This window comes from Oryx dammah, unplaced genomic scaffold (assembly GCF_014754425.2).
Source record: "Oryx dammah isolate SB20612 unplaced genomic scaffold, SCBI_Odam_1.1 HiC_scaffold_22, whole genome shotgun sequence".
In the NCBI taxonomy this organism is placed as follows: Eukaryota; Metazoa; Chordata; class Mammalia; order Artiodactyla; family Bovidae; genus Oryx; species Oryx dammah.
The window spans coordinates 32,145,903-32,157,456 of record NW_024070206.1 but is presented as its reverse complement, the minus strand read 5'-3'; the positions used below and the strand labels follow the sequence as shown (position 1 = coordinate 32,157,456).

Below are 11,554 nucleotides of genomic sequence, written 5' to 3'. Positions count from 1 at the left end.
TTTTTTAGATTAATTGTATCAACTTTAGTTTTGATTTGGTTTCTGCTTGACTCATTCATAAACCATAGCTATATTTTGTTATACTGAACGGCTTCCACCCTATTTCTGAAATTATTAACTCTACCTTCAGAGTCTGAATGAAAACGTGTCTCACATGTGTTTTAGATGTGACCACCAAGTAGCATAGAAAATTGAAACAATTCTGCCATCCTTCACCACTCTACGGCCAAAGCTGAATTAAAAATAGTAAGCAGGCCCCATATCCTCGTAACTACTCTAATTCTGAGGATAAAATTTACTCCCTACATCATCTTCCCAAATGCTGAGAATGAAGTTCATTGTTTTGCCCCACTTTCTATCTTCCCATCACAATCCCATGAGAAGCAGGCAGATTCTCATATGACATTGCTATTTAATCACTCAGTCATGTCCGACTCTTTTGAGACCCCCAAGGACTATAACCTGCCAGCCTCCTCTGTCCATGAAATTTCCCAAGCAAGAATACTGGATGGAGTGCCATTTCCTTCTCCAGGGATCTTCTTAACCCAGGGATCAAAACCAAGTCTCCTGCATTGACAGGCAGGTTCTTTACCACTGAGCCACCAGGGAAGCCTTCTCATATGACAGGAAATTATAGAAAATAATCAGTAGTTGACAACTCATTTTCGATTTATAAATGTCTTCTTCGAAATCCCTACCCATTATAAGGTTTTTCTACTTTGCTTCTTCTATGCTATTGTCATGAATCCAATTTTATGAAGAATCCTTGACAGTATTCATGTAATGTTGCAAATGCATTCAGTAACAGTACACATTTCCTGGAGGAGGTGCCAGCCAAACGAGCAAAGGGCTGTCGTTTAGTGTCATTACACTTAAAGGATCCATGGAATGTAATGGGGAAAAATTCCCTGAACCAAGTCCGGGAGAAGACAGACTCGTTGAGATTCTACAGAGTAAGAGTGGAATATCGGGTCACAGTCACGGGCAATTGAAACATTCTCTCCCTTTAGGAACAACTGCACATGACATCTACTGGCACTCTATTTGTTATTTTCAGCTATTAAATGAACTTGAAGAAACCTGGATTATTTCATTGTTTCCTTCTAGCACTAAAGGATTTTGGAAGGAGCATGGAGAAGAAGAACACTGGGGGGTGAGGTAGTAATTCTGATTTCTTTAAGGTTTCAAAAATATGACTCCAAGGAATATAGTAAATAGAAAAATGATCTTGGTGATGTGAGTTTATTTTTTTGTTTTGTCAACAAGATCTTATTTTGAAAGGGTGTCTAGAAGCTTGGCACACTGCCAAAATTTGACAAAGTGGCAAACCAGATGGCACTGATAGGTGGAAACTTCCCTCAAACTAGGGGAAAATAGCTCTCAGAAAATAAGGCTCTTGAGTACAAAAGGGAAACATGAGCAGAAAACTAAAAGGATCCTTAGGGGGAAAGAAAGTATTGAAAAATGCAGGTCTAAATCTTGCCTAAGTCCAAGGTAAACAGAATGCCCCCAAATCACTTCAAAACATTAGAGTAGCATCAATAGGAAACAGTCTGAGCTGAAGGAGAGTATTCACAGTCAGATTCTATTTTGTTATCTCTTAGTTCTGCTTTGGCTACCAACAAAGTAGCTCTGTTTATTCATTCAGTCAGCCCTTCATTCATTCAGTCATTGTAGATTTACGTGTTGAACTCTGTGCTAGGCATCAAGAATGCACAGTAAATAAGAAAAAACACAACAGTGAAAGAGAGAGAGCGATGCAAGACTGGTTGTTAATAACACTGAGAACAAATAGGGGAAGCTATGAGGTGGAAGAAAGCATGCAATCCCTAAGTTTGCGGTGTCTGAAAGTTTTCTCAAAGGCAAATTAGTGAAGAATAGTCTTAGCATCTAGAAATGCATGTGTAAAGGACCAAGGGACAGAAAGAGAAAGAGATGAAAGTGTATTATGACCAGAGCTTAGAGTTTGATAAGAGACAGCAGCAGAAGAAAAGGAGAGAGGCGAGAAATGCCAGATAACTTGGATTCTTCCATTTGTAAGTCTTAGAAACCAAATTCAAAAAAAAAAAAAGGTAAGAAAAAAAGAGGAATTTACTGCAATCATGTTGGGATACCTCACACATAAATTAAACAATCATACTATGGAAATGGAAGGAATACGTCTGGCTCTCAAACAACTAGCAGGAGAGTTGAATACCAGGAAAACTTTCTTTAGCTTTTGTCTCTGCTTTTTCTATTTGGCTCACTGCCTTGTTCAAATGGCTTTTGAGTTTTGTGTCTAGGATTCAGCCTTTAGAGATTGAAATTGATTCTCTGTCTCAGTTTCAGCTTCACAAATTGGGGAGAAAATCTACTGATACATCCATTCTTTTCTTCTTTTAGTGCGCCCTTCTCCATGTCTACCAAATACCAGGCACTGTCTGATGTGCTGGGGTCATGCGATGAACCCGACAGAAAAATCCATGCTCTTAGGAAGCTCACATTCTAGTGGGAGAAAGGAGCAAACCAATACATGAACAATGCAAGCTCAGGTATCTCTGAGCGTCTATAAAGAAATAAAACATGTGATGAAGTGATCGTGTGAATAAGGAAGGCGGAAATGGGTATCTCCAAGGAGGTGATGTTTGAACTAAAATGAGCTGATCAAATCAGCTGTTGACAACCTCAAGAGGCAGAGTTTTACACAGAGGTAATATTCAATAGTAAAGTGCAAAGGAGGAGACATTTAGCACATTCAAAGAGCGAAAAAGGCTTGTGAAACTATTTTAGTGAAGGAAGTGAAGAATGGTGACTGATGGGTGACAAAGTTAGGACCCAGAAAGCTTATGAAAGTGAAGTCGCTCAGTCCTGTCCGACTCTTTGCAACACCGTGAACTGTAGCCTACCACGTTCCTCTGTCCATGGGATTTTCCAGGCAAGAGTACTGGAGTGGGTTGCCATTTCCTTCTCCAGAGGATCTTCCCAACCCAGGGATCGAACCTGGGTCTCCTGCATTGCAGGCAGATGCTTTACCGTCTGAGCCACCAGGGAAGATGTTACAGTAAAGCTTATGAGGCTTTGTAAAATCAGTTTTATTCTGAGTGTACTAGCAAAGTATCTTAGGCAGCAGGAGGGGAAGAAAAAGTAAAAGCAGGAATATCAACTGTAAAGCTCTTGTAGAAATTCAGGAGAAAGATATTGGTGGCTTGTTTGTTGTTTTAGTTGCTAAGTCTTGTCCAACTATTTTCTGACCCTATGAACTGTAGCCCACCAGGCTCCTCTGTCCATGGGACTTTCCAGGCAAGAATACTAGAGTGGGTTGTCATTTCCTTCTCCAGGGGATCTTCCTGACCCATGGATCGAACCCACATCTCCTGCACTGGCAAGAGGGTTCTTTACCACTGACTGTGGTAATATAGTAGAAATGGAGAGAAGAGGAAGGATTCAGAAGATATTTTTGAAATAGGGCCAAAAAAACTTTATGATGGATCCAGTGTAGAAGTGTAAGGGAGACAGAAAACATCTATGTTTGGAGCTTAAGTGAGCAACAGAATAAATGGTGATACCACTGATACCAAGGACAGTCATCTGACCCCTTAAGCTGTAAATTTGTTTAGTTAATAACATCCTGTTACCCACCTTTGGGCTTTCCAGATGGTTCAGTGGTAATGAACTCACCTGCAAAAGCAGGAGATGCGAGTTTGATCCCTGGGTCAGGAAGATTATCTGGAGAAGGAGATGGTAACCCACTCCAGTATTTTTGTCTGGGAAACATCATGGACAGAGGAGCCTGGTGAGCTACAGTCCATGCGGTCACAAAAGAGCTGGACATGACTTATCAACGAAACAACAGCAACCCACCTTCACTGACCAAGCTTACTTTGATTGTTCTTGCAAGTTGCATACCCTCCAAGCTTCAAATAACTTAAACAGCATATCATGAGACTTTTTAACTATCCCCTGTAGATAACACCTCTAAAGTATGGATTGCTATAGTAACAGTCTCCTAGGAGCTAGTCTTGCTCAGTGCAAATTGGTTGATACCAGTGACCATTTGACTGAACCCATGTAAGTGTCCAATGCATAATCATTTGATGTTAGAGGGCCAAAAGCTTCACTCTTAGATAGTGAATGGCTAATGCCACCATTTTCTGAGTGTGTCCTTGAAAAAGCATGTAACTTAGATATGCCTGTGCAGGGCAGCTACTGCATTACTTTTTCCTGCCTCCAATCACCTCCCCCTGCATCTCTAACTACCCTATAGTCTTCACCCAACAATATTCTAACCCCTCGCTTTGGCGGGGATGGGAGGGTGGGGAACGGACCTGATATTTGTTCTCCTGCCTTCTCACTTGACTGTCTTATGAATAAAACTTTCTCTGCTGTAAACCTCAACTACTTAGCATTTGGCTTGCTGTGCCTGGAGCCAGCAAACCTGTTTTCAGTAACAACATTTACTCAGATGGAAAATTCCAGAAGATGAACAGAACAGTTTTTAAGGGGTGGGGTGGGTAGTCGGGGTTGGAGAAGTAGCAGCAGTTATATTTTGGCTATATTGGTTAGGCTGTAAGCCTACTCTACATTCAAGAAAGTCACTTAAAGTTTAAATATATATGATCCTGGAACCTAAAAGCTGTGAGTAAAGGTTCACATTTTCCTGTAAAAGCTAAATCTAAACTGACAGTAAGAACATGAGTTGGGATAAGGAGGGATAACAGTTTCCCAAAAAAGGGTAAGGAGCTGGCAGATACAGATGCCAAATATAAAGGTATACACACACACATACATAGGTATGCAGGTATACACACACATATATATTTGTGAATACACTTCATGAACACATACTTATATTGTAGCTATCAACCTATCTGTAAAGATGTAGATGCTTATGAATTCAGTTTGGACTATGGCATGAGCATGGGTCATGTTAGAAGCAAAAGAGGAAGAGGCTCAACTCAACTGTTCAGTGATGGAGCAACCCTACATGCCCAGTCTGGCAGCCATGAGAGTTGGAAATTCACCCTTAACTCAGAAATTATTGGTAGTGATGATGGAGGGAATATTCAGTTCAGTTCAGTTCAGTTCAGTCGCTCAGCCATGTCCGACTCTTTGAGACCCCATGAACTGCAGCACGCCAGGCCTCCCTGTCCATCACCATCTCCCGGAGTTCCCTCAGACTCACGTCCATCGAGTCCGTGATGCCATCCAGCCATCTCATCCTCGGTTGTCCCCTTCTCCTCCTGCCCCCAATCCCTCCCAGCATCAGAGTCTTTTCCAATGAGTCAACTCTTCGCATGAGGTGGCTAAAGTACTGGAGTTTCAGCTTTAGCATCATTCCTTCCAAAGAAATCCCAGGGCTGATCTCCTTTAGAATGGACTGGTTGGATCTCCTTGCAGTCCAAGGGACTCTCAAGAGTCTTCTCCAACACCACAGTTCAAAAGCATCAATTCTTCAGCGCTCAGCCTTCTTCACAGTCCAACTCTCACATCCATACATGACCACAGGAAAAACCATAGCCTTGACTAGATGGACCTTAGTCGGCAAAGTAATATCTCTGCTTTTGAATATGCTATCTAGGTTGGTCATAACTTTTCCTCCAAGGAGTAAGTGTCTTTTAATTTCATGGCTGCAATCACCATCTGCAGTGAATTTGGAGCCCCCAAAATATAAACTCTGACACTGTTTCCACTGTTTCCCCATCTATTTGCCATGAAGTGATGGGACCGGATGCCATGATCTTCATTTTCTGAATGTTGAGCTTTAAGCTAACTTTTTCGCTCTCCTCTTTCACTTTCTTTTTTTTTTTAATTTATTTATTTATTTTTAATTTTTACTTTACAATTCTGTATTGGTTTTGGCATAGATTGACATGAATCCACCACAGGTGTACATGCGTTCCCAAACATGAACCCCCCTCCCACCCCCCTCCCCACAACATCTCTCTGGGTCATCCCCGCGCGTCAGCCCCAAGCGTGTCATATCCTGCATCAGATAGACTGGCATTTCAATTCTTACATGATATTATACATGTTTCAATGCCATTCTCCCAAATCATCACACCCTCTCCCTCTCCCTCTGAGTCCAAAAGTCCGCTATACACATCTGTGTCTTTTTTGCTGTCCTGCATACAGGGTCATCATTGCCATCTTCCTAAATTCCATATATATGTGTTAGTATACTGTATTGGTGTTTTTCTTTCTGGCTCACTTCACTCTGTATAATCGGCTCCAGTTTCATCCATCTCATCAGAACTGATTCAAATGTATTCTTTTTAATGGCTGAGTAATACTCCATTGTGTATATGTACCACAGCTTTCTTATCCATTCATCTACTGATGGACATCTAGGTTGTTTCCATGTCCTGGCTATTATAAACAGTGCTGCAATGAACATTGGGGTACATGTGTCTCTTTCAATTCTGGTTTCCTCTGTGTGTATGCCCAACAGTGGGATTGCTGGGTCATAAGGCATTTCTATTTGCAATTTTTTAAGGAATCTCCACACTGTTCTCCATAGTGGCTGTACTAGTTTGCATTCCCACCAACAGTGTAGGAGGGTTCCCTTCTCTCCACATCCTCTCCAGCATTTTTTGCTTGCAGATTTTTGGATCGCAGACATTCTGACTGGTGTGAAGTGGTACCTCATTGTGGTTTTGATTTGCATTTCTCTAATAATGAGTGATGTTGAGCATCTTTTCATGTGTTTGTTAGCCATCCGTATGTCTTCTTTGGAGAAATGTCTATTTAGTTCTTTGGCCCATTTTTTGATTGGGTCGTTTATTTTTCTGGAATTGAGCTGCAGGAGTTGCTTGTATATTTTTGAGATTAGTTGTTTGTCAGTTGCTTCATTTGCTATTATTTTCTCCCATTCGGAAGGCTGTCTTTTCACTTTGCTTATGTTTTCCTTTGTTGTGCAGAAGCTTTTAATTTTAATTAGATCCCATTTGTTTATTTTTGCTTTTATTTCCAGAATTCTGGGAGGTGGATCATAGAGGATCCTGCTGTGGTTTATGTCAGAGAGTGTTTTGCCTATGTTCTCCTCTAAGAGTTTTATAGTTTCTGGTCTTACATTTAGATCTTTAATCCATTTTGAGTTTATCTTTGTGTGCGGTGTTAGAAAGTGATCTAGTTTCATTCTTTTAGAAGTGGTTGACCAGTTTTCCCAGCACCACTTGTTAAAGAGATTGTCTTTACTCCATTGTATATTCTTGCCTCCTTTGTCAAAGATAAGGTGTCCATATGTATGTGGATTTATCTCTGGGCTTTCTATTTTGTTCCATTGATCTATATGTCTGTCTTTGTGCCAATACCATACTGTCTTGATGACTGTGGCTTTGTAGTAGAGCCTGAAGTCAGGCAAATTGATTCCTCCAGTTCCATCCTTCTTTCTCAAGATTGCTTTGGCTATTCGTGGTTTTTTGTATTTCCATACAAATCTTGAAATTATTTGTTCTAGTTCTGTGAAAAATATCGCCGGTATCTTGATAGGGATTGCATTGAATTTGTAAATTGCTTTGGGTAATATACTCATTTTCACTATATTGATTCTTCCGATCCATGAGCATGGTATATTTCTCCATCTATTAGTGTCCTCTTTGATTTCTTTCATCAGTGTTTTATAGTTTTCTGTATATAGGTCTTTAGTTTCTTTAGGTAGATATATTCCTAAGTATTTTATTCTTTTTGTTGCAATGGTGAATGGAATTGTTTCCTTAATTTCTTCTTCTACTTTCTCATTATTAGTGTATAGGAATGCAAGGGATTTCTGTGTGTTGATTTTATATCCTGCAACTTTACTATATTCATTAATTAGCTCTAGTAATTTTCTGGTAGAGTCTTTAGTGTTTTCTATGTAGAGGATCATGTCATCTGCAAACAGTGAGAGTTTTACTTCTTCTTTTCCAATTTGGATTCCTTTTATTTCTTTTTCTGCTCTGATTGCTGTGGCTAAAACTTCCAGAACTATGTTGAATAGTAGTGGTGAAAGTGGGCACCCTTGTCTTGTTCCTGACTTAAGGGGAAATGCTTTCAATTTTTCACCATTGAGGATAATGTTTGCTGTGGGTTTGTCATATATAGCTTTTATTATATTGAGGTATGTTCCTTCTATTCCTGCTTTCTGGAGAGTTTTTATCATAAATGGATGTTGAATTTTGTCAAAGGCCTTCTCTGCATCTATTGAGATAATCATATGGTTTTTATTTTTCAATTTGTTAATGTGGTGAATTACATTGATTAATTTGCGGATGTTGAAGAATCCTTGCATCCCTGGGATAAAGCCCACTTGGTCATGGTGTATGATCTTTTTAATGTGTTGTTGGATTCTGATTGCTAGAATTTTGTTGAGGATTTTTGCATCTATGTTCATCAGTGATATTGGCCTGTAGTTTTCCTTTTTTGTAGTATCTTTGTCAGGTTTTGGTATTAGGGTGATGGTGGCCTCATAGAATGAGTTTGGAAGTTTCCCTTCCTCTGCAATTTTCTGGAAGAGTTTGAGTAGGATAGGTGTTAACTCTTCTCGAAATTTTTGGTAGAATTCAGCTGTGAAGCCGTCTGGACCTGGGCTTTTGTTTGCTGGAAGATTTCTGATTACAGTTTCAATTTCCGTGCTTGTGATGGGTCTGTTAAGATTGTCTATTTCTTCCTGGTTTAGTTTTGGAAAATTGTATTTTTCTAAGAATTTGTCCATTTCTTCCAGGTTGTCCATTTTATTGGCATATAATTGCTGATAGTAGTCTCTTATGATCCTTTGTATTTCTGTGTTGTCTGTTGTGATCTCTCCATTTTCATTTCTAATTTTATTGATTTGATTTTTCTCTCTTTGCTTCTTGATGAGTCTGGCTAATGGTCTGTCAATTTTATTTATCCTTTCAAAGAACCAGCTTTTGGCTTTGTTGATTTTTGCTATGGTCTCTTTTGTTTCTTTTGCATTTATTTCTGCCCTAATTTTTAAGATTTCTTTCCTTCTGCTAACTCTGGGGTTCTCCAATTCTTCCTTTTCTAGTTGCTTTAGGTGTAGAGTTAGGTTATTTATTTGACTTTTTTCTTGTTTCTTGAGGTATGCCTGTATTGCTATGAACTTTCCTCTTAGCACTGCTTTTATAGTGTCCCACAGCTTTTGGGTTGTTGTGTTTTCATTTTCATTAGTTTCTATGCATATTTTGATTTCTTTTTTGATTTCTTCTGTGATTTGTTGGTTATTCAGAAGCGTGTTGTTCAGCCTCCATATGTTGGAATTTTTAATAGGTTTCCTCCTGTAATTGAGATCTAGTCTTAGTGCATTATGGTCAGAAAAGATGCTTGGAATGATTTCGATTTTTTTGAATTTATCAAGGTTATATTTATGGCCCAGGATGTGATCTATCCTGGAGAAGGTTCCATGAGCACTTGAGAAAAAGGTGAAATTCATTGTTTTGGGGTGAAATGTCCTATAGATATCAATTAGGTCTAACTGGTCTAATGTATCATTTAAAGTTTGCGTTTCTTCGTTAATTTTCTGTTTAGTTGATCTGTCCATATGTGTGAGTGGGGTATTAAAGTCTCCCACTATTATTGTGTTGTTGTTAATTTCCCCTTTCATACTTGTTAGCATTTGTCCTACATATTGCGGTGCTCCTATATTGGGTGCATATATATTTATAATTGTTATATCTTCTTCTTGGATTGATCCTTTGATCATTATGTAGTGGCCTTCTTTGTCTCTTTTCACAGCCTTTGTTTTAAAGTCTATTTTATCGGATATGAGTATTGCCACTCCTGCTTTCTTTTGGTCTCTATTTGCATGGAATATCTTTTTCCAACCCTTCACTTTCAGTCTGTATGTGTCCCTTGTTTTGAGGTGGGTCTCTTGTAAGCAGCATATAGAGGATTCTTGTTTTTGTATCCAATCGGCCAGTCTTTGCCTTTTGGTTGGGGCATTCAATCCATTTACGTTTAAGGTAATTATTGATAAGTATGATCCTGTTGCCATTTGTTTTATTATTTTGGGTTCGGGTTTATACTCCCTTTTTGTGTTTCCTGTCTAGAGAATATCCTTTAGAATTTGTTGGAGAGCTGGTTTGGTGGTGCTGAATTCTCTCAGCTTTTGCTTGTCTATAAAGCTTTTGATTTCTCCTTCGTATTTGAATGAGATCCTTGCTGGGTATAGTAATCTGGGCTGTAGGTTATTTTCTTTCATCACTTTAAGTATGTCTTGCCATTCCCTCCTGGCCTGAAGAGTTTCTATTGAGAGATCAGCTGTTATCCTTATGGGAATCCCCTTGTGTGTTATTTGTTGTTTTTCCCTTGCTGCTTTTAATAGTTGTTCTTTGTGTTTGATCTTTGTTAATTTGATTAATATGTGTCTTGGGGTGTTTCGCCTTGGGTTTATCCTATTTGGGACTCTCTGGGTTTCTTGGACTTGGGTGATTATTTCCTTCCCCATTTTAGGGAAGTTTTCAACTATTATCTCCTCAAGGATTTTCTCATGGTCTTTCTTTTTGTCTTCTTCTTCTGGGACTCCTATAATTCGAATGTTGGAGCGTTTCATATTGTCCTGGAGGTCTCTGAGATTGTCCTCATTTCTTTTAATTCGTTTTTCTTTTTTCCTCTCTGATTCATTTATTTCTACCATTCTGTCTTCTATTTCACTAATCCTATCTTCTGCCTCCGTTATTCTATTATTTGTTGCCTCCAGAGTGTTTCTGATCTCATTTATTGCATTATTCATTGTATATTGACTCTTTTTTATTTCTTCTAGGTCCTTGTTGAACCTTTCTTGCATCTTCTCAATCCTTGTCTCTAGGGTATTTATCTGTGATTCCATTTTGACTTCAAGTTTTTGGATCATTTTCACTATCAATATTCGGAATTCTTTCTCAGGTAGATTCCCTATCTCTTCCTCTTTTGTCTGGTTTGATGGGCATTTCTCCTGCTCCTTTACCTGTTGGGTATTCCTCTGTCTCTTCATCTTGGTTATATTGCTGCGTTTGGAATGGCCTTTTTATATTCTGGTAATTTGTGGAGTTCTCTTTATTGTGGAGCTTCCTCACTGTGGGTGGGGTTGTATCAGTGGCTTGTCAAGGTTTCCTGGTTAGGGAGGCTTGTGTTGGAGGTCTGGTGGGTGGAGCTGGGTTTCTTCTCTCTGGAGTGCAGTGGAGTGACCAGTAATGGGTTATGAGACGTCTAAAGTTTTGGAGTAACTTTGAACTGCCTGTATATTGAAGCTCAGGGGTGTGTTCCTGTGTTGCTGGAGAATTTGTGTGATATGTCTTGCTCTGGAACTTGTTGGCCCTTGGGTGGAGCTTTGTTTCAGTGTAGGTTTGGAGGCATTTGATGAGCTCCTATTGCTTAATGTTCCCTGAATTCAGGAGTTCTCTGATGTTCTCAAGCTTTGGACTTAAGCCTCCTGCTTCTGGTTTTCGGTTTTATTTTTACGGTGGTCTCTAGACTTCTCCATCTATACAGCACCAATGATATAGTATCTAGGCTAAAGATGAAAGGTTTCTCCACATTGAGGGGCACCCAGAGAGGTTCACTGGGTTACATGGAGAAGAGAAGAGGGAGGGGGTAGTTAGAGGTGACTGGAATGAGATGC

The 11,554-nt window shown here is 39.4% G+C and overlaps 1 non-coding gene across 1 annotated transcript; it reads right to left on the bottom strand.

Annotated features, from left to right (window-relative positions):
* Window positions 1–2,958: 2,958 nt before the first annotated feature.
* Window positions 2,959–3,030, bottom strand: TRNAC-GCA. The gene has a single exon. It is a non-coding gene; the product is annotated as a tRNA-Cys (tRNA).
* Window positions 3,031–11,554: the final 8,524 nt, after the last annotated feature.